Source organism: Perca fluviatilis, chromosome 14, assembly GCF_010015445.1.
Source record: "Perca fluviatilis chromosome 14, GENO_Pfluv_1.0, whole genome shotgun sequence".
Classification (NCBI taxonomy): domain Eukaryota; kingdom Metazoa; phylum Chordata; class Actinopteri; order Perciformes; family Percidae; genus Perca; species Perca fluviatilis.
Genome location: NC_053125.1, coordinates 10,346,230 through 10,370,857, shown reverse-complemented (window position 1 = coordinate 10,370,857; position 24,628 = coordinate 10,346,230). Strand labels below are relative to the sequence as shown.

Genomic DNA, 24,628 nt, shown 5'->3' with positions numbered 1-24,628 from the left:
TCAGGTTGAGGAGGAACAATGCGGATTCCGTCCTGGTCGTGGAACAACGGACCAGATCTTTACTCTCGCAAGGATCCTGGAGGGAGCCTGGGAGTATGCCCAACCAGTCTACATGTGTTTTGTGGATCTGGAGAAGGCGTATGACCGGGTCCGTATGACCCAGATACTGTGGGAGGTGCTGCGGGAGTATGGGGTGAGGGGGTCCCTTCTCAGGGCCATCCAATCTCTGTACTACCAAAGCGAGAGCTGTGTCCGGGTTCTCGGCAGTAAGTCGGACTCGTTTCAGGTGAGGGTTGGCCTCCGCCAGGGCTGCGCTTTGTCACCAATCCTGTTTGTAGTATTTTGGCGGATATGGACAGGGTGCGTAGTCGGGGTGGGAGAGGGGTTGCAGTTCGGTGGGCTGGGGATCTCATCGCTGCTTTTTGCAGATGATGTGGTCCTGATGGCATCATCAGCCTGTGACCTTCAGCACTCACTGGATCGGTTCGCAGGCGAGTGTGAAGCGGTTGAGATGAGGATCAGCACCTCTAAATCGGAGGCCATGGTTCTCAGCAGGAAACCGATGGAGTGCCTACTCCAGGTAGGGAATGAGTCCTTACCCCAAGTGAAGGAGTTCAAGTACCTTGGTGTCTTGTTCGCGAGTGAGGGGACAATGGAGCGGGAGATTGGTCGGAGAATCGGCGCAGCGGGCGGTATTACATTATACATTCAATTTATCGCACGGTTGTGACGAAAAGAGAGCTGAGCCAGAAGGCAAAGCTCTCAATCTACCGGTCAGTTTTTGTTCCTACCCTCACCTATGGTCATGAAGGCTGGGTCATGACCGAAAGAACAAGATCCAAGGTACAAGCGGCTGAAATGGGTTTCCTCAGGAGGGTGGCTGGCGTCTCCCTTAGAGATAAGGTGAGAAGCTCAGTCATCCGTGAGGAGCTCGGAGTAGAGCCGCTGCTCCTTCGCGTCGAAAGGAGCCAGTTGAGGTGGTTTGGGCATCTGGTAAGGATGCCCCCTGGGCGCCTCCCTAGGGAGGTGTTCCAGGCACGTCCAGCTGGGAAGAGGCCTCGGGGAAGACCCAGGACAAGATGGAGGGATTATATCTCCAACCTGGCCTGGGAACGCCTCGGGATCCCCCAGTCGGAGCTGGTTAATGTGGCTCGGGAAAGGGAAGTTTGGGGTCCCCTGCTGGAGCTGCTACCCCCGTGACCCGATACTGGATAAGCGGACGAAGATGGATGGATGGATAATGACAAAACAGACTCATAGAAAAAAGGTAACTTTTGGTGGCTTTTTGAATTTAAAACATCCAGCAGTGGAGTGATGCTTACTGCAGGAACAATATAAAGAAGGGAGGATGAGCATTTAATGCATTTAATGTCAAGGCTTGTTCAACTCATTTTGGGACCAACAGTTGCTGTTTAAAAAGAACCTTTAAATTTCCAAAACATTTTAGAAATTGGGAGTAACAGGCTTTGTGTTAGTTCCATGGCCATACATACTACATTTTTATAGTCACTTCTGCTCCGTTCAGACTGATACAGTGACACTGGTCAAGCCTGCATTAGCAGTTTGTTTATATTGGCCAACACTCATCTAACCAGGGTAACAGGGGTCGGACACTGCCAGGCTTTTGTGATGGGGTGTCTCTATTTGGGATGGAAACTCAACCTCATGATTCTGACTTTTAAAAAGACATTTAATTGACCTCTTGAAAAGAGAAAGAGCAAGAGAGAGAGAAAGAAAGTGTACATGTATGAATGTGCGAGAGTTTGAGCAAAGAGGCAGAAGTGAAACTTAACTTAATTTGGTAATTATGTACTGTAATTCTTTGCATTTCTATGGTTTAAGAGTGTGTTTACTCCCTGCCTTTAGCAATTAATGCCTTCTTCATTTGATGTTTTTGTGGTTTGAGCTTTCAATCATATCACATCAGCAGATGAGGTTTGTCCAGTTGCAGTGGAAGTGTAGATGATCAAAGGCTCCAGAGCAGCTACTAGTTGGACTTGTGGTTAGACTGTTTTCTTAACTGCCTAGTCAGGAATGAACTTTAAACCTCAGTATTTCTCTCACTTAATGCAAACAGCGTCTAATCTATTTACTTCATGTTGTCTCATTCATGTGCAGTTTCGCTTAGTGAAAGAACTAAATGGAGGAATACATAGAAAGAGTGCAATTGATGAAATAAAAATGTATCTTCCTCTTCTCTCTTCAAAGCCAGCATTATCTTAAACTGCATAATCATCTCCCCTCTCTCTCCTTCCCTTTCATCTTTCTCCTCCCCCTCTCCTGCCTCTGTCTCTCTCTCATCGTCTGACATTAAATTTCTACTTCTTTATCACTCCTCCACCTCTCTCTAAATTCCATCATCCAAATTCTAACTATCTACCACAGACATTTCAATATATGCCAACTCTGCTGTTCAAACGCATATGGCAACATGCTGAAGAACATAAAATACACAAACTCACACTTGCATGTGCCTATGACCCAATCACTCACACGTGGCGCTGCGGTGATGCAAACTTGGCATGTCTGATTCCCACGGATGCTTGCTTTAATGTTAACACTTTTCTTTCTTTCTTGCTCAGTCCTTTCTCTTACCTCTTCTTTGTTCTTTATTCTCTGCTGCTGTCTCTTTTTGTTTTCTGTCTGAGACGGAGTGTACAGCGAGCAGAGAAGGAAAAAGAAAAAAGGAGAGAAAAACAGTGGAGACTTATACTTCACTTATATTTCTGAGCTGCAAACCGAGAGTGTGTAAACGTGTGTGTGTGTGTGTGTGTGTGTGTTTCCTTTACTTCTATTTTTAAACCACTGCACAGAGGCTGACTGCTTGATCCAATAAGTCCCACTGACTGCAAGAGTGCACACTGGGAAACTTTTTGAGTGTGTGTGCCCATGCACGTGTATAATGTTTCCTATTGTCACAGAGGTGGAAAACACGTGCACACATGTGCACGTGTTTTCTTGAAAACCATCCTACGTTTACTAAAGCATGCTTAAATGCTCTCATTCCTGGTTAGTTTTTATATTTGTGTTTCCATTTCAAGTTAAACCTGTTTTTCCATGTGAATATTTTTTTGCACAGAGGAAACACAAAATTTCAATAAGAGGACCATGGTGATAACCCAAATGAAACCAGCGGGAGAGCTACGAGTCAGCTGGGGCTCCTGCTTTTGATCTCATCCACACACACACACACACACACACACACACACACACACACACACACACACACACACACACACACACACACACACACACACACACACACACACACAGGACTGATAATGCCTATAATTGCTTTGTTTTCACATGAAGTGAGTGAGTGCCACCCTGTCCCTCCCTTTCCCAATTTTTCAGTCATCCCTCTTCTCCCTCCATCTCTCATTCAGAATAACTGATTGTGAGTATTATTATGAATGAATGATTTGGGGCTATGGGATGGCCACGGTGTGTGCGTTATGTCATCTCAAAGGCAGCCATGCTCTATTAGCGGAGTTTGATTCATAAGTAGGAAGCCTTACTTCAGTGATTCCCCTGGCAGCCATCGGCACAATAGATCCATTACACACACACACACACACACACACACACACACAGTAGAAAAAAAAAAGCAAGAATTGACAGCGGAAAAAGAATTTACCCGTGAGAGAGAAAGCTGAACAAAGAGAGGATGAGAGCCAGGAAACAGGAAGTGTGGAAGGAGGAAATGAGAGGAGGAAGGAAACAGGAGGGGGAGAGACAGAAAAATGTGTAGAGAGCAGATGCTTTGTTACTGCTTCTGTCCACTTGTGGGATGACGTACGTATATTCCTGCCTTTCCAAAAACGAACAAAAAGGTCATTCTTTGTGTTGCTGCTGCCTCTTGGCAAAGTTTGATCATTGACTATTACAGAGTATTACATGACTCAGTACAGATCTCCTTATTCATCTAGCTTGATCAAGATATTAAACTCCACTTGCACTGCCTAGAGACCAACACGCACAAATCAAATGCTGCACAAACAAAGTTGGACAGTTGACAACTCATCCAGCAGCTCTGTCATAAACCTATAATTAATGATGACTCTATGTGACTGATGCTAACCCACATTCTCATGAGTGGATGCACACGCAATAACTCAGCCTACTCCTATGCACAATGAGTGTCATTAAAACACATAATGGTATTGGAGGCAAACAAAGTGACGTTAATAAAGTCAGACAGATCCAACCGAGGCTACTGTTATTTAGTTTTATGTTCAATAGGTGGGAAATTAAACAGCGAGAAACTCATTTCAGTGGCGTCAAGGAAAGTCATTTCCAAATATCGCAAAATTGTCTCAGAGCTTTAGCATCTGAACAACATACTGTACGTCACTCTTTTATCCTGAAACCCTTGATTCATGTAAGAAAAATATTAGCAATGACAAAAACTACAAAATCACATTATAGTAATGACTTTAATACACCATTAACTTAAGCTTATATACTGTGTATGTATATCAGAAAACCTGTCCAGGTTGCATGAAAAGCTATAAAAACAACCTGAGAAATCAACCAAGACTATTAACTTACACCATGGTTTTACCATGGAGTTGGCATGGCAACCACTAAAGCACATAAAGCCATGTGTTATGGGAATCATCAGCAATGAGCTGAAACATGTCATTGACATGTCATCAGATTGCGTGAGACGAGCTATCCTGAACTGTATGTGTCTATCTACTAACACATCCTGGAGGCTACACTTTTATATGGATGCTAAGGATTTACTATTTAGAAATATGGATTTAATATTTCACAATGTTATGTATTTATTCTATTTGATTAGTTTCTTATAGTAATATAATTGACCCTGTTTTAAATAGCAAACTATTTGTTTATGACATCAATATACTAAACTCGTAGTCAAGGTGTCAGCAATTGTGTTCAGCAGGGTACGGATATATGGTGTGAAGTGAATGGTGGTAATGACCCAGCAGTTGGGTATGGGGCATTTAGAGAGAGTGTGTGTGTGTGTGTGTGTGGTGGTGGAGGGGGTTCAGCCCTACGTGACGCCAGGCGCGTACCCAATTCTACCTGGCTCGCGTTCAAACACACCCCACTTCAGCTAGAGAGCCCCAAGTCCCTGGAGAGCTCCATGATATGAACCCACAGACGTTAAACACACCCCTTCAGACTCCTTAAAGATGAAAAAGAGTCAAACACTAAAAAGGTAAAAGACAGCATTGGTGCACATGAGAGCACAAGCACATAAAGAAAGGTACAAAGAAATAACTAAACACACAAAGGCGAGGACAATCTCACATAAACGTGAGTGGCAGTAGCTCAGTCTGTAGGGGGTTGGGAAGCGGAGGGTCGCCAGTTCAAGTCCCCATACGGACCGTAGCTGGAGAGTTGCCAGATCACCTCCTGGGCACTACCAAGGTGCTCTTGAGCAAGGCACCACCCCCCCCCCAACCGCTCATCCCACTCACTCTGACATCTCTCCATTAGTGCATGTAAAGGACCTGAGCATGTGTGTGTGTATTTCAGGCCTGTGCGTAGTGTGTAATAATTAAAATAAAGAGTATAAATTCAATTAAATGAAACAAAAGCCCAGACTGATGCACGTACTCAAAAAACACTCACAATAAAATAAACAAACAGAAACAAACATGTAAACCTTAATGCACGAAGATAAACACACACACCACTTTGTGTGCAGGGCTTCTTTGGATATGGTCCCAGCCCCACACAACAATCTGCATTAAATATTCAGTGAATTTTTCAACATGTGCTCTTTCCCCTTTCGCACGTGTAGAAGTGCAAAAAAAAACATTTGGGGGGAGAGCGATGGGGAGACAGGAAGGAGGGGGAGAAGGAGTCAATGAGGGCAAAGGCAGAGCGAGCAGCAGGAGAAAACGGACAAGCAAGCCAGAAACTGACTGAGATGCAGAGAGAGAGAGAGAGAAAACCCAGCTGACTCTGTTCCAAGCTACTCCCCTTAGCAACAGCCCTGGCTCAGCCTGCATCCCATTGGCCAGCTGACAGTATGCATCACAATCCCATGCATGGGTCCTTAGCCAATCAGGGGTTTCCTTGCAACTCTGCATTTTGGATTTCATTTTCACCATGGCAACACAACCCTGCTCTTGGCCCTGGGATGTGGCCTGTGTAGTGTATGTACACACAGACACACGCACACAGTATACCGTATATACAGTACAAAGTTGACCAACCCTTGATGAGCTCAGGCCAAAGCAATTACTTTGAAAGCACCAGATATGTAAACAAAACTCACATGGCAGGCATGCTAATAACTAAGCTGTGTCTCCACACCTGTGAATGTGTAATTGCATGTGCCCAAGTGTTACAAACAGTGAAGAACACTGGAGAGCTGGAAAAAGAGTTCATCCTACACAGACAACCCAGGAAATGCTTTGATCAGTACCCACTGATACTCATAATGAGGAGAAGGCATTTCTCCACCTGTCAGTCAGCATCCCAATATTAAAGTTAATCATCCTCAAAGTCCTCACTCACATACACCCTCAAGGTTGGAAGGACAAGCGTCAATCTGAAGTACCTTTCACACATGTACAGTTACTCTGTAAATACTCTGGCAATTATTATGTTAGTGTCATGTTTGAAAAGGACCTCAAGTAGTGTGTCCTGTATAGGTTGTTCTGGCAGACTGCCTTCCCAGCACCTGGTGACAATTTCAATAACTCTTTCTCTACACACGCACCATAGATCAAGTGTAAATTAAATCAGGAGCATTCATGGATAAAGCATTGCACACTGTTACTTCACAACAAGGATATTTGACAACTCTTTCTGTTCTTTACATCTCGGTTTATTGCAACCCCAATTATGGTGAGTAAACTTACATTACTCATGCAGGACAGCTGTATCATAATGTGTATCTAATTATCTAAAATTATCACTCAGGCTGTCAGTCAGTTCATTCCAAAATTTCAACGTTCTGCTTACATAATAAAAATACAACAAAACAGTGGGTGAACACAACTGGATTGAATTACAAGAGAGCTAAAAGTTCAAAGCTGAAAAGTAAGTTATCTTTTGCACAGGATTACTATTCTTGAACAATTTCTAAACACATACAGAGAGACACATACAGTATTGCTATGACGAGCACCTTTGACTAGTGCCTGTAAAATATATAAATCCCTGAAAAGGAATAAAGGACTACAGAAGATAGATGGATGGGTTGAAATAAAAAAATATATAACAGCTCAAATGATCAAAAGTTGCACGCTGAAAACACATTTCTATTGAAAAATGTAGTTCAACTGGTACTTTTTTGTGTGTAAGTATATGTAATCTTCCTGGTACTTCTACTGTATGTCCCTGTTCATAGGAGTATGAGCTGCCATAATAGGAGCTGATATTAACTGAAGGGCTACAGCAGGCTACATATCAAGTGTCTGTTCAGGCTTCTTAGCCCTCTATAATCCATTTTACACTAATAACAAGTGATGTCTGTGGCACTGGAGAAACTAGCTTTGTGGGATGAGTCCAACATCGCACTTCAGAAATTTCAAACACACACACACACACACACACACACACACACACACACACACACACACACACACACACACACACACACACACACACACACACACACACACACACACAAAAAGGTAACTAGCTATGTCCTCTTTGTTCTCTCAGTGAGTCGAGATATAAAAAGGGTGTGAGAGACAGAGGGAGAGTATCAAATCTATAAAGACACGAGGAAAGAGATGGAGGGGGGGCAGAAAGACAAAAAAAGAGAAGTAGTGAGAGAGGAAGAGAGATGTATGAGACAGGCCAGCTCCTAAAGAATAAGTATGTGGAGAGACAATGAATAGCAGCTCCTTTACAGACAGACACATGATGTATGGGTCTGCCAGCATGTCTGTTCACCCCACAGTATGTATGTGTTTATTTGGGAGTGTGTGTGTAACTACAGAAGCGATCCATCTGGGCCATTGTGGCAGTGGCCAAACTGAAGGTTGATATCCAGTATACCCCCACAAGACGAAACACAATCATCAGCTCCAAAAACAGCACTCAGGGTCAGTTGTCAAACTTAACAGCAGGTAATTAAAAGTAATAGCAGAGGTTCCCCTTGGGTTTGATGATAGGCAATGTTTGTATCCCACCAACAGCAATTAGTCAGCCAATTACCCTGGGGCCTAATTGTAACTGCTGTCCATAGGAAGGCTTTGGGAGGGACAATAATAGGCTCTTGTGGTAACCTGTATTTATCTAAGTGATCAATGATTAGTATGATCACTGGGAAAGGTCAGCACCTCACATGAAAGGCTGGCTGCCTAACTGACATTTCTGCTTTGCTGCGGTTAATTGGTACAACAGTAGCAAAGTGCTGTTTTCTATTAACGGTTTGTAAAAGTAGATATTAGGATGCTACATTGTATGCAATTAATTTAACGACCGACACGTCGGACATTCCTAAAGACACATTTTCACGGTTTAAAGCTCCATTGTGTAATGTTTTGAGTTATTAGCAAAAAAACCTTTGTTCATTCACAAATATGTGCTCATTCATGTGTAATTACTTCTACCAACTAATCAAAGTATTTTCTTAAGTGTAGAATCTGCCATTCAGAATACATACGAGGGAGTTGCTCAAATGGCAGTGGCCATGAGGAACATACCTGGAAATTCAAGCTCTGCATTTCGCGCTTTTACACTCAGTGGCACCGTGAAGAATGACAGGGAGATTACTCGCGACTGCCAGCAGATTTGAAAGCCCGTTGAAGTTGGTGGATCACACCTATTCTCGAGGACATGAAACGGAGTTGTCAAAGAAGCGAAAAAGAGAATTAAAACGACAACACGACAGGCAAAGCAACAAGACCAAAGTTAATATTGGAGTGGCTTTTCCAAGATGGAAAGAGCTCATAAGGAGCAAGGATTTTAAAAAGGGGGCCGAAGTTGCCTGCTTTCTTCTCGACAGGTAATTCAGTTCATTTGTGTAAATTCCAAGATTTATAGTTGCTTGGCAGACAACTCATGTCATGCAGTTGTAACACAGACTAGGCTACAGCTAGAACAGCTGCGTGTAAACGATGGAGAAACTAAGAGCTAATTTCGGTTTCATTGACATTGTAAATACTGCTCAGAGAAATATATTAAAAACACAAACCTCTGTTGCTTCTCTCCTTTGTCTTTGAAGGGCTTCCACTCTCTCATCATCTCTTTAGTTTTTCTTTGCCTAGGAGGTCTCACCGATCCACTGCCACCGGCTCTGTCTTTTGGTTTTTCTTTACCTTTCCCTCCCACGTCCGTCGCATCAACTGATCTCTGACTCTGCTCACAGAGAAAAATATGTAGCCTACGCTGTAAACATTGCCTTACACTATTAATCTCGTACAATATACAGAATAACGATAGCACTGATACTTTACTAACATTAGCCTGAATTCGTTTGGGAACCTGATAGCTGATGTTAGCAATGAAATGGTAGCAAAATAACGAAAAGGGTAAAACTATTATTCATTTTACATAGAGGTCATAACAAACATGACTAAAGTGACTAAATAACTAAATGCAATTTGTAATTGTTTTCTAAAGTAACCTCATCACAAAGTCGTACTGGAAGCCAGATTAATCTTGGCATATGGCCACCGTAGGAGTTAAAACGCGATCGGAATGGGAGGGGCTAGAAATTAATATTCAGTTGGTTGTCATATACAATTTCACCGCTAGATGGGAGAAATTCTTACACAATGTAGCTTTAATGTTTCTGAAATGTCAACAATGAACCTATGTATTTTTATAGCCAGATTGGCAAGCTAAACTAGGACTTTATTTAAACTTTATTTATTTACTAGAATATTGCTATGTTGAGCTTTACTTGTTTTGTTTAAGTCTCAGGCAGCTTTTATAATAACGGTACAATATATACAATGCATGTGACTAATGAAGCTTTACTGGCACAAGCTTTAAGTGCAATGGTTACAATGTTGCATTAGTTGGAAATCGGATGTACTTTATTTTGGCAGATTCAATTAAATCAAGAGTAGGGATCCTCCAATGTGTGTGTACCAATGGGTGCGGTGTGGACGTGCATGTTGCAGCTCTCAGAGCAGAAGCTCCTCTAATCGATTTAACTGTGATAACAGGAGTGGCAGCTGGCTTTCCAGGAATATACTCTTCTACTGTGAATGCACTCCCTGCGAGTGGATTTCACCCATACATACACATAGATAAGCATGCACATACAAATGCACCCAGCATGACCCATTTTTCAGTTTCCTGGGTTTTAAAAATGCATGTGTGGTGCTGTGGGTCTTTGGACAGTAAATGCAAAATGCATGTACACATACTAAGACAAGCCTATTAACACATTCCTCTTTACATTCACACACAAGCTTTTATCTTTGTCTTGCTCCGTTACGGTTTAACCACACCACACACACACACACACACGTCACTCTTTCTATAAACGCGTGTGTGTGTGTGTGTGTGTGTGTGTGTGTGTGTGTGTGTGTGTGTGTGTGTGTGTGTGTGTGTGTGTGTGTGTGTGTGTGTGTGTGTTGTTTATTTACTGGCAGCTCTGAGAGACATTTAGATTAGGTTAGTAGGTGAATGACGCCTTCAGTGTCTGGAAAGCTTGTTTGGTTAACTATGGATACACTAACTAAGCCCTCTTAGCCACATGATGGCCCATTGCCACTGTCCAACTCAATGACCTGTGCCAAAGCGTGAAGTTGTGTTAATCGGATCTGAATAATTTTGTATGGGTGCCACATGATTTTAGATACAGCTCTCAGAACTTTTTTTGAAGCAGGTGATAACGGAGGTCTGACATCTAGGTCTAATGATATCAGGTATTATATACGGGCCTGCAAAAAATTCTAAAAAATGAAGCAACTCTTCAGAAAGATTGAAGATCACATTATAATCACAACATTGCTTCTGCATAATTAGCCACTCCTTTTCCCACAATGTCTTTTAAAAATGGTGGTTATAAGATATATTATTCTAACACAGTAAGGTCATGTACATAATAACTGTATCTTTGTCTGTACTGCTTTATATCGCCCCCTATTGAGCCCTTCTTGGACATACTATATAGCCTACACATAAATATAGTGAATATGTTCCTTCAAATACAGGGCACACTAAAAACCTTTTTGTGCATGTCTATGCATGTGCTAACGTCTAAAATACCACGTGAACGCATGTGTTTAAAGTTAAACATGACATGTCAGTGCAGATGTACACACCATCTGCAAATGTGGAAAATGTGAGTGTGAGTGTATCATTCATGCTTGTGAGTATGCTTCAAAATAATCACAAACCATCTAAAGTATGTAGTCTTCTGTGGTCATCACTGACATCCTGTTTTAATAATTTTGTATGTGTGTGTATGTGTACTGTACATGTTTAATATTACAATTAGAGATCACTATACAGTCCACACAGAAGCTCCACATGCAAGCTAAAACAAGTCAAGTTAACTATGAAAAGCTATACTGTGGCTAAAGTAGAACTTTAATCTTTCTCACCAGATAGCCTACCTATAATAAAACATATGAACATCACTAATATTTGTAGCAGGTACAACATATAGTATCATATGCGCCAAAGGCTTAAAAGTGGACTATGCTGTGCAAGTTCAATAAAAAGTGAACTTGAAATACTCAAATCATCCAAACATTGTGTCAGTAATTTTCATTTTTCTCTGTTTTTTTAAATGTTTGCATCATGCCTTGATTGGACAAAACAAATATCTCTGATGGAAAAAGAATAGAAAATGACATATAAGGAAAACTAACGTTTACACCCCCCTTTATTTCGTGTAGTTTTTGTCTTTTTAAAGGACTGGTTTATATTCCTAGTACAGTATACATTATTTTAAGGCCAATCAAACTAATATCAAATTTAAATTACTAGAACTAGTTTCTAATATATTACTGTTCAGATGTACAGATGGGGGACAACTGAAAGGAAAAACCAACATACCAAATCCACTTTTGCTAGTTTGACGGCGGAGAAAAAAGGTCTGTGCGCTTGGCGCATGGTTCAAAAGGGTTGTACTTAGTGTCTTCATTAATTCATTGGTGTGTTTTGGGTGAAACATGCAATAAACTCAGAGGGTCATCTCCCATTCCCTTTAAAAGCCTGGCGCGTTTGTACCTTGGCGCATTGCTATTATGATGGCTGATTTGCACCGTAATATTTTTATTTGTAATGTTTTGCATGTTTGTGTGCTTCTGCGCTTCCCTGTGTGTGTGTGTAACAACCATAGTGTGCACTCGCTGTGCATAAACCCAGGCGCACTTTACTAATTTGCTGTTAAAATAACAATGAAATGCTGCGCTATTGACTTTAGACCAGGTTTTTGTTGGTCAATGGCGCGATCACTTCCTGCTGCCTCAAAATAGCAATACGCCAAGAATTCACCTGAACACACCTCCCTGTAAGACCAGCACGCCCATGGGCGCAAAGATGGGCGCAGACCTGTGCATTTGCTATAAAAACAACATGGGCACTGGACGGGAAACTGACAACTGCATCGGTCTTAAACTAGCAAAGACACTTGCAAGCTGTACAAGCTGTAAGTGCTGCCAATACAGCTTTCATGCGTTGATTCTACAGTACAAGTCTCTGCAACACCATTCTTCCAAAATATATACCCTCATTTGGTGTTTTGATGATGGTTTGGAGTGCTATCCAATATGTTGGTGTATGTTGGTAATCTCCCATACGTGTTCATTGGGTTGAGATCTGTAAACTGGGATGGCCATAGCATATGATTCACATCATTTCCATACTCATCAAACCATTCAGTGACCCCTCATGATTATCTGACCAGCATGTGAGAAAGATTTCACACGCTGAACTCTGTACTCGAAATACTTCACACACAAACACAACAGACTCATCTAAAGGAAGGAATCTATTAAAGTAATCAAGCTAAGTTAGCCCTCTGAGGTAAGGCATGCAAACTAATGTAGCTGAGGGTAATAAAACAAAAACACAGAGGCTTCAGAATCTCAACCAGTGTGAACCAAGAAGGTCCACACACTTTTATTAACTGCAGTGGGACTTACGCTAGCTTCACTTCTTCCTTTTCTATCATCATGAAAGCTCAAGTTAAATGCACTTAGAGTATTTTGCTAGGATGCTCAATTCGGGTCCTAGGAAAACAGCATCTTCCTTTACTTTTCACCCTTTCTCTGACTAGGAAGATTGGTATTGGCAGTGGTAGAAGAAGTAGGCCTACTTAAAACTTTTTTTTCCTGAAGTACAATTATTGATAGTGCACAGTACAAGTCCTGCATTCAAATGTTTACTTAAAGTGAAGAGTGAAAGACAGGCATTATCAGTACAATGTACTTACATTTACTTAACGCCTGTTCAAGGTGGAGCTTAGTTTCAAATATGATATACAATACAATTGTTTTCTCTGAAGTAGAAGTTCACAGTACGTCAGTACTATACAGTTAAGTTGCATTTTTGAAAGTGCTTTGGGGGCCTGTAGCAGGAGAGTTAACCCTCTCCTAGATTTCATGTTGTTCACAGAGATGGAGAACCCGGAAATGAGTAGGAGGAAATGCAACGCTACCAAGCCACTCTTGCAATCTTAATACAAAATCAGAATCAACTGGGCCTGCTCAGCATTTATTTTCACAGAGCATGATTGGATGTTAATCGTTTAATTATATCATGCAGTGCACCTGTGTGGAAGCATCTGCATTTGTTATGTTTCACACTCATTTATTCAAGTTTGTCCTTTAATTTGTCACCCATCTGTATATGAACAAGGGATGAAAGGTCCTTGACAACACTTGCACTCTATGTGCAAATCCACAAGTCAAGTAAGAGCACGTAAAAATAAAAGGCTTTAAGCTCTAGTTTTACATGTGATCTACAGGATCCCTCTCTTCTAGCTCCTGTCTTTCACGCTCTCCTCCTCTGCAGCCTGCCTCTCCTCTCTCCCTTTGCTGGCCTCTCACACACAAAGGCACGGGGAGGCAGAGGTGGAGGAGAGGGAGGGGGAGGAAGGCACAAAGGACTGGGAGCTGTGGGCTTGCCCTGGGGAGAGGGAGGGTGAGGGGGTGGATGGGGGTAACGGGTTCAAAAGGGGGCCACGGGGTGTAGAGGGCTGGGGGGTGGGGAGAAATCTGAGAGTCAGAAAGCCAGAATAAGAGCTGTGGTAGAAAGAAGGGTAGCAATGGTTGGAAGGGAGGGTCCAAGGGTGAGAGAGCACAACACAAGGCAGCCTATAGCTGCAGTGATTCTTTTTGTTTCCACTTTGAAGGGGGGTTGGCAGTGGATTTGTTCAAGAAAGGGATATAGTTTGGGCAGATAGTGTTCACGCCCTGTGCTCTCTTTGCCACAGCTAAGTTTCTTACTCAGAGCAGCTAAACAATTAAACCTACATTTAGTGAGTATATATAGACATATGTGGACAAGTCAAGTCAAGTGATATTTTAGACCAATTTAATATGTTAACTCTGTAGGTGCTAATTTGTGAATTACTCCACCAGATTAGCAAGAAAGCATAGCTTTTATTGTGACTTTAATTGTTATTGTTTGGCTGCAGTTTGTATTGTTTTTCTCTCTGCAATGTTCTTTGAAATACAAACTAGCAAACTATTTGTATGCTACTATGAATCTGATTAAACGGTTTCCTCATACTGTATGTCAGAATATAAAATGAGAAAGATTTACAAGGGACCTAGCACAATTCAAGTTCTTGATCTTTCACTTATGGAAGAAAATCATACTAATAAAGGCATTCCAGGTTTTTATATCAATGCATCCCTTACACATCTCCCCACACAGCTTATCCCACCCACTTGCTTAAATTACCGCAAACTTGCACCATCTGGGCACTCTAGTGTAGGGACACAGGTGCACACATCAACACTGAATCACTTCATAATACACGTCCGACTATATATACACACACTATACTATACCCCACACACACACACACACACACACACACACACACACACACACACACACACACACACACACACACACAGAAAGCTTAGATAAGAACAAGCACACAAACCCAAACCCCTCTTTTGCAGGAAAGTTATGTAACCAGATAGGCAGAGGAGGTCTCTTTTTGCTCATCTCTTTCTTCCACCACATCTTTCCATTCCTCTTACATTGAGAGCTCTATCTGTTCTTCCGTCCCTGCCTTTCTGTTCTCTTTTTCAGTGCCAGTTTTCTTTACATGGACTCAGCATTTCTTCAATGAGATGTTTTTCTCTGCCAGCTGTTGTTTAAACACATTAAAAGCCCTTTAATGGCATACATGGGACTGTAAAAAGTTTGACTGTAGAGAATGTGGTAATATGCCCTCACAGATCTCCAGGAGGTGGATGATGTCAGCTCCACCTCTCCTCCTTCCCTCCCTATGCCACTCCTCCCTCAATGACACCATTGATGATGACAGAAGAAGAGGAGGAGGACAATGAAGAGGAGTCTCTCCCGCTCCCTCTCTTTCCAGTCCTCCTCCTCACCCACTGCTTCCTGCCATCCTCCCCTCTGGCATCCTTAGTCAGCTCTCACCACCTCTCTTCCTGAATCTCTCTCTATAGCCTCTTTCAAACCTCTTCTCATTTGAAACAAAAAAAACAAAACATTTCTCTTTCTTTTTATCTCATGCCCTTCATTTTCGGGGTCTGAGGCAATTTCACAATTCTATAGAATTTTGGTTTTATTCAACATCAGGTAACCGCGGTAGATGGAGACAGATAACAAAGCCAAGAAGGGAATTATTGTTATAACTGAAATATCCACAATTCTTCATTACTGGTGTGATGAAATGAAATTAATATTAAATAAATGAATAATAAGAATTTTCTTAAAACTTCACTAAATGGTCTGAAAGCGCAAATCATTTTCTATGCTGCCTCCACAGGGTGAGTGGCACATGTGCATGGCACATGGATTGGAGCATTTAGAAGAAAGAAAAGGAGGAGGAGGAGGATGTAGACGAAGCAGATGGGCAAAACAGATGCCAAATCCTAATGTCTTGTCCTATAGCCTGCACGGAACAATCACAAACTGTCACCTGCTTGTATGAAAGCGGGCGTAATGCAAACTGAACAATGGATATCTAATGTTACCTATGGTATTGGCATTTCTGGGGCCAGTGAAGTGCGAGTCATACTTCAAAGCTTAATTAACTGGAATTTTCACTATTAACTGCAGTACAACAGTGAGTGTAATGTTACATCAAATCAGATGAAACTTTTTTTTAAATCATCAATATTTTTCATATCTCACGGCTTTCTATGTTGTCCTCGTTTCTGAAACTAAATTTGTGGGTTTCTGCCTATATCAACATCTGCAGGACAGAATACTTACTGTAGTCTATGGACTCCTACTGCTCTGCAAAGCAAAGTTTTGCAGCTGAACATATGTCATTCATCTACCACGGTTAAACTAGATCCCTGTCCAAATAAACCGTCTGACAAAACTGGACCCAGGTGCAGCATATGGAATTATTTCACTTACAACCAGCCAACATCAAAACCCTGGTGTAAAGGGTGCTGCCAAGCTCTGCAAGTCAAGTACGGTGACGTCATCATGGCTTTAGATTTATTATTCGTATAAAAGTAGATTTTCTGAAACAACACTAGAGGGAATGCTACACAAAAAGGACGTTATTTAGATTCAAACCTACAACATTTAAGGGACATAGTAACAACATAAAAGCCTTGTGGCACAGAGCTAACATTATCTTTGGACCCAAGGCAACATGAGAGTGTGCACTATGCACACCTCTGTGTCCCGGAGACAGATGTAAGCTGATTGACTGTGCTGTCATGCTGATTGATGCTATCACTCACAGCTATAGTTTTACCAAAAAATGTACAGTAACACTCTCGCAAACATATTAACACACTGACTGTCATTCAACATGACAGTCAGTGTAACAGATAATGTATGACCTCCACTAAACAAATGACCACAAGCAACGCAGGGCTCCCTGCTGTACCTGCATTTCAAAACTATAAAAATAGTATTGGACAAAAGGTTGTAGAGATTTGTCACAGAAGTAAAGACTGGGATGTAACAGTAAGTGTAATGGTAAATACAAGTGAGTGAGATGTGAGCTCATCTTGTTCTTTTTCCATCAATCCCTCCTCTCTCAGACAGACTGTGCTTGTGTGTGTGTGTGTGTGTGTGTGTGTGTGTGTGTGTGTGTGTGTGTGTGTGTGTGTGTGTGTTGAATGAGAGCACATGTATCCGTCTACAAGCATAATGGTGTCTACTTGGTCTTAAGCAGGATTGTGTGTATATGCACATGTGCATTTATGTGTGTAATGGATCTGATTCATGGACAGCTGTAAATGTATGTAATAAAGCTGAGAAAGCTAAGTGATGGAAAAACCCAGGTGTGTGAGGCTCGGCGGGGTCCTCGCAGACGCTGGCATTAGACAGTGTTTGTGTGTGTGTGTGTGTGTGTGTGTGTGTGTGTGTGTGTGTGTGTGTGTGTGTCTTTGAGTTCAAAACAGTGAGTGAGAAAGGTGTGGCAGTGTTTGAGATGTGTGTCAGAGTGTGTTTGAGGACTGTGTGTGAAAATGAAACCGAGCTGATGTTAGGTGTGCATACGTAAAGGTGTTGAATGTGTACAGCTCAATTAAAGTGCGTGTACTTGTCTCTGGCCCCAGTCCCAATCAATTTAGTAGCTTTGGTGAACATGGCAACTCCTCGAGCGACTCATCTCTACAAAAAACTGAGGTGTATTTTAAACATTTAAACAATTAGTTAAGTCAACAAGTCATGAATGTAATCCAACACTGCAGAGCCTTTAGGAAGGGATGATACTAAACCAACAGGTTGCACGGAAGCAGAGTGGCAGCTGGAAACCGATCACATCACATATAGAAAAAATATTACAAATCCAACTGGTTCATGGCATATAATGTTCAAGCAAGCAAACAGCAGGACAAACAGAAATTAGAAGAAAGCTTTTAGTGTGGCTATCAGTAAATGTAGCAAGTAGTAGTTTCAGGCCTCAAAACAAATCATTAGTCACAATGGCCCAATCCCAAAGTCCGGACTCACAGACTCACGGAGTTTGGTGCGCGTTCTCTTGAAATTCGTCAGGGCTTAGGGTTGTCCCAATGTGGAATTTCAAAGGGCGTGAGGGTTTGAGTACACACTTACCGAGCCCTTTCCGTGAGTCTGCATCGATGCAGACTTTACCAAAGGGAATTACCCACAGTTCAAAGCGTTGTGACGTTTACCGCGGAGACGATAGGGAAATCCGGAAATTACGAAGGTCAATGAGGTAAACAACAGCACACGACACACGACCACGGAAAGGACCGAACTGTTGTCCAGCTCGTAAAACAAGAGTTTGGAATCAGGCAGCCGTCTCCTGGGCCTCGGCCGCGTGGAAAGCAACAAACTTAAAATGAAAATTCCCAAACCGGCAAGTGTCAGCAACATCTTTGTTATTAAACGTCGCCAAGTTAACATGTGATCTCGTGAAGTGCTGTCCCGATCCCATTTCTACCTATCTGAGCCCATGTGGCCTCACACACTCACTCACTTAGTACCTGAGATCAATTAAGTCTGTGAGTCCTTAGTCCTTAGTCCTCAGGGCTCACTTTGGGATTGGGCCATTGACTCTGGTTCAATCCAGAGGCAGCCTCTTTACCCCAAACACAACTTAGGCCTCCAAACTATCGGCCAGTATTACAGATAGAATGGTTAAAAACAATAACCTAATACAGTGCAAAATCGTTGGAATTTCCTTTCTAATGGTTGCAATTGAAGTGGGGGATTTTGCCCAAATGTTTTATTTTATTTTTGCTGAGGCATTAGGGGAAGTTGAGATGGAAAAAGTAGTGAAGCTTCTATAGTGAGCAGTGATTCATATGTCTCTCAGTAAAATGCCTCTAAACAGGAGATGGAACTAAACTGTATCAGAGCTTGCACCTGAACATAGTGTACCCATTTGCTGGATATTTCAATAAGTTTGAGATATTAAACATTTCATTGTTCTAAAAGAAGCTCAGACAAACATATCCACTGGACAGACAAAACAGGAATGGCAGACATCCCAACATGTCTAAACAGTCAAGTCATGCACATCCCATGTGCACATCCCATGTGCAAGTCTGGGTAAAAGGTCAAAAGTCTTACCTGGGCAGGTGGGTGCTTGCAGCAAAATGCAGATAGCTCCCCTGCAGAAAAAAACACACAATATGTAAAAAATGGGTCTGATATGGATCAGTCCAATCAGTCTGCTGTCAGTTATCGGCTGAAAGTCAGTTGTGGGAAAAGACCTTTACTTTAGTGAATTGTGATGTTGACAGAAACAGTGGTTTTTTGACATTCAGTAAATGTAACACCATGGTGAAAAGTAAGTCCTGTGTCCACCCTAAATAACAAACCTCGGCCTTGGCTGATTATCGGGCCGTTTGTTTGGCAGTTTGCAGATTATCTGTATCCGTGTTTTATTTGCCTGATAACCGATGAAGTTAATGAATTAAAAAGGCCGCCACAGTAAAATTTCTGCCGCCAAGGTATCATAAATAGGGCAGACGCACAACAGGGTTTCCGCTATGTACACCGCGCACCGCCGCTCCTTGAGCTGTTTATGAAAAGTCATAAAGTCGTAATTACACGACTCTACAGCGCCGTCTGCTCTACTGAACTCAAGCGAACTATCATCCGCTCGCTCTCCCCTTGGGGTGAGCAACTGGAATAGTGACAGGACGTCATCACTCGCGAAGTCATGGCAACCAAATAAACAACAGGGCGAGTACACTTGTTTCTCAATCTTAGGTAAAGTGACAAACAGCGACGAAAGCCACGACATGAAATCCGCACCCAGGTGAGACAAGAAGCTAATGTTAGCGAACGCTGACGTTAGCGAACGCTGACGTTAGCGAACGGCTGACGTTAGCGAACGCTGATGTTAGCGAACGCTGACGTTAGCGAACGCCGACGTTCGCGAACGCTGACATTAGACGCTGCGGTGACGGTCCCTCTGCCTTTGACTCCCCACTGCAGGAGAAGCTGTATTCCTCTGACACGCTGGATCAACGTTAGCTACCGTTTTAAAACCGTTTTCCAGGTAAGCGGGGGTGCATAACGCTCAAAACCAACATGAAAAACGTAGCTAGTAATGTTCACTCAGCGTTTTGTTTTGTTGTTAAACTGTGTGTAAAATGAGCACCGACATTAAATCACCCTACAGTACCGTCTATTTGCGGGATGGTTTCAAGGTAACGGTCAGTAGCTAATGTTAGCAAATAAGCCCGTACTTTTAGATGTTCAACACCCCCAGTGTGTTGAAGTTTTCAACATTCCAAAATCTTAATTTTGACTTAACATTTTCATTTTCACTGAAAATGCATATGGGTTCAAATATGGTTTATCGGTTTCATTAACTACTAATAATCGGTATCGGCCTTGAAAAACCCTGTATCGGCCGATCCCTACTCTGAAGATACAGAGGTGGAGCATATTTCGTTTATATGTGGGTAAATGTGCATTGTTTTATGTTGTGCTTTGTCGTTAGGATTGTGAGTCTTTGTTTTGTTGTTGTGGGAAGTGTACAAGATGTAGATAGTTCACAAGGGGAAATCTAAGCGAAATGTCTATCTTACCATCACTAAGGAATGGCATCAGAATTTTCCATTCCCAGACTGTGCAGTCCATCTTGACAGGCTTTACTGGCAATTTAACAATTGCCCGTTCTTGCATACAGTAGGTCAGACATTCACTTATGAATTCAGTCAGGGGCTGGTGGTTCCTTAAACATAGCACAACAATGCTTGGCCATGATCCTCACTCCTTCTCTGTGAATGAGAAATATATGTATTAACTTTTTTGATCAGGGATGAAAAAAAAACAGTAATCAAGTAGAGGATTATTATCTGACAACACTCATCGATATGGAAATGTACTCAAGACTATGTCGCTCACGTACATCGACATGGCCATTTAGGTGATACAACTTGGACCAGAACTGCACTGGATTTGTTGGTTTTATCTACTGGTCAAATTCATACAACTGATCAATAACCTATTCAGAGAACACAGTCTGCTTTCCTCCACTGTGAGAAATTAGCAGCTGTTCCAAAGGTCACACACAGATTCGGGTTGGACTGCAAATTTGTCGCCATCTAGGGGAGAATGCACACTCTTGTAATTTGTACATAGCTTTGTACAGTAGTGCTTACATACAGTATAGTGGTACAAAATCAGAGAAGTACTGGATACACTGCCTCGGTGTTGGCATGTAATTACTTTTATCATGAAGCACATAAATTACGTTAATCTACTGTATGTAAAAGCCTTAACACCTTTTTGATTTCCCTCCTCAAATAAATGATCCATCATACAGGAGATGTAGATAAAGAGCAGTAGGCAAGAAAGAGATGGTATTTGCCATTTAACAACTGAGGTCTGGATGGGGGAAAAGGGACAGTACTTGGGCACGTCTTTGGGAATATACTAATGCAACATACATCTTTGTATAACTGTATGGCAATACACAAGAAATTGGAAAATGACTCACAAAATGCCAGCACCCCATTGGATTCAAAAAGGCTAATGTGTGGATGTACTGTCCAGTAAACAGGTGTGTGGCTAAGGTGTCCTTAAGCAACATGGACTCTATTTTCGTGTCTACAACTGAAGTGGCAGATACCGGTTGAGGCACTGTAAGGGAAGTGCCACTGTCAATGATGATATTGTATCTGTGTTGGCTACATTTCATATGGTGTGGCAGGAAACTAGCCTAGAAATCTAGGCACCCTAGTGGCAGCCAATTTAATTTGATGTGAGTCTGGCTTGTCAGGCTAGCAGGAAACCATTTTAGAGAGGAAAAGGACACAATTAATGTGGGTATTAGATAATGGGGAACTGTAAGTTTTGCAATATAATATTGTTTCACTTCCGGTTTCAGGCAGGCAGAGGCATTACCGGTGCATTTAACTTTAAACGCAGCCACTGTAACGTTAACCTTAATACCGGTAATTATTCAAGTAAAACAAGGTTTAATTTAACCTGCAACACAGACCATGTATTCGTTTAAGTAAAAGTAAAATACAACTGTTCGGCATTAGCTAAGCCTGGAAACATGCGGGCACAAATATGCCAATTCAACCGCTTAGCTAGCGCACATTGAGGGCCGTTCAGACCATAACTGGCCTACGTACCTGGGCAGAGGCATTGCTGTAAAAGTTTCTGCATTTAGTGCAAGAAGCCATACAATAAAGCTAATTACCCCCCCAAAAAAATATTTTAATTATTTATGTTCCGTTTTGGCTCCCCGGAGCTGTCCCGCCATTGCCTGCCCACAATTAGTTTTACTTTTTGCAGCTGTAGCTAGATCTTCGAGTTGCACTGCATTGTGGGACATCAGCAGCACACTCAGAAATTGAGAAGATTTATTATTCATTCTGACATTTACTTTTGTCACCTTTTAAAGTGGTAAAGCCTGCTCAAACACCTCTTAAAATGTAATTTAAATCATGTGATAATGGCACCCAAATTGTAATGTAACAACAGCACAAATGTTGCACTGACTTGCATCACTTCCACTTTGCGCTAAATTGCAAATCTCTACCTGCTCCAGGTGTTAAGCTGGGTATACGTGCAGTTTTATTATCCAAAAACTGAGTGTCCCAAATGATGAGGGTCTTATTTGAGACAGGTTAGTTTATTATTTTCCAAATGCTACCATCTGTGGGATTGTGACTGAACGACTCTAGTCAGAATCCCTCCCAGACGTAGATACTATGCAGCATGCGCCTAAGTGCTTCGGACGGTTGGTCTGAGTAGCCCGGGTCCTCGGGTCCGGGTAAGCAGAACCGTTCGCTTGAAAATAATGCACATTTGCAACAAAATAACTTAATAAATTACTTTTTGAGCGGCAAATTTGTCACTCGCAGATTAATTACTATAAAACGCCTGTTAAACAGCACAGGTGGTTTAGCAGGTTCATAAGTAAGGACATTGTATGGGGAATTTGGGACACTAAACTGCACCTATACCGTTAGCTGACCCAAAACTGAGGTGACGAGGGTCAGTACTTCATAATGGTATTTAGTAACGTCTACCTGATGTCAATACTTGCTAACGTTATTCTAATATCTAAACGCAAAGTGTGACATGGGATAGAGAGGCCTGGCTGGCCGCCTGGATGGCCTTTAACTTCAAGCTCCGCCCGCCACAGACGAACAAGCACCGAATTACAGGTCTAGAAAAGAATGTCTGTCTAATCCTAACCAAACACTGCCCTGGATCGCCATCTAGTGGCACAATGTCATAAGTGCTACTGGCACAGCAAAGAGAGGGGTGGAGACAAAAAAAAATAAAAAAGATTCAAGAGAAGAAAATTCAAACGCTCTTCCTGGAAATAGTACAGAACCCGCCACAACTTCACCACATGACATTTCAGAAAGAAAATGCGACACTCCTTCCTCCACCACCAGTGAGCCCGCATTTCACTCAATAAGCCGCTATTCTACGCCTAATAGCACAATATCACAGCCACACGTTGTATATCACACCCACGGACACGATCCATCGCCTTTTTGTGCATTTAGAAACGTGTAACCGAGATCAACACAAGGCGATTGCGACATCACCAACTCATACCTTCCCGTAAACTATTCATTCCTTACCGTAAAAACGTGACATCACCAACATCAATATTAAACTGCTGCAGTATCGAAACTTATCGGCCCTATCCGTGTTAAGTTAGTACCCATTAAAGTGTATTAGGAATTATACCATTAAAGTACCCTCTTAAAATCACATTAGCCTTCTATTTTCAGATGCGTAGGCTAGTGTTTTTGCGCTGCAAAATATTTTTAAAATTATCCTCTCCAGTGATCTTTTCTTGTAGTGGGTTACATTTTTGCTGAAATGTTGGTCGCGTCCTTTTAAGATTTATTAGCCTACAGGTTGAGGATACTGTAGGCTAGTTCAGGTTGTTTTCGATGGACTCTCATTGGTTCCCCATTTGCAATTAGGTAACACTGCCTGTACAGCCTCACGTGCCAGCATGCATGCCTGATAGTCATATGCGTTTTGCTTACCTTTTATGTGCAATCCCAAATCTGCTGGGGAGGTGACTCTCACTGTTAAAACTGTGTAATAGTGGAAAATCTGCAAAGCAGTCCATCTTCTTTTCCAGCCACGGATGACGCAGCCCCCTAAAGCCCTCTCCCAAAAACATGAAACCCCATTCAACATCCATAACGCGTTTAGGTGCAAACGTCGACACGGGGAGCACTGTACACGCAGATAGATCACCGTCCAGGCTGAGGAAATGTTGATGTGTTCGCCCATGGGCAAGGCATGACGGATAGACTCATCACTGATCTGGCATCTCTGCACAGTGACATCGCCTTTCTAAATGATTGCACAGCTCGTTTCCTCCTCTGAAAGACCATCTGGTTAAAAAATCGCCAGCTTCTGTAACCGCCAAGGCATCGGGGGTTGCAATGAGCACGGATTCCCAATCATCCAAAAACCCCACTGATATCAATTTCCTAGAGAGGAATGGTCCACCGCGATCAGAGCAGGCAGTCCTTGAAGAAATTGCGCAGTTTTTATTCCATTGAAACGGAGACTCTTTCCCTTCTGTCCCCGTTGAAAGCCTCTTTCCCTTCCTCCTCCTTCT

At 42.2% G+C, this 24,628-nt stretch overlaps 1 protein-coding gene across 2 annotated transcripts in view; it reads right to left on the bottom strand.

Moving 5' to 3' along the window:
• kdm6ba (lysine (K)-specific demethylase 6B, a) overlaps positions 1–24,628 on the bottom strand; it is a 138,390-nt gene extending 113,762 nt beyond the window's left edge. For both annotated transcript variants that reach the window (XM_039822830.1, XM_039822832.1), the window contains exons 1-3: positions 24,042–24,628; positions 20,598–20,789; positions 19,126–19,166 (exon numbers count right to left, since the gene is read on the bottom strand). The gene's annotated coding sequence lies outside the window, so the exon portion shown is untranslated. The remainder of the gene's footprint in view (positions 1–19,125; positions 19,167–20,597; positions 20,790–24,041) is intronic.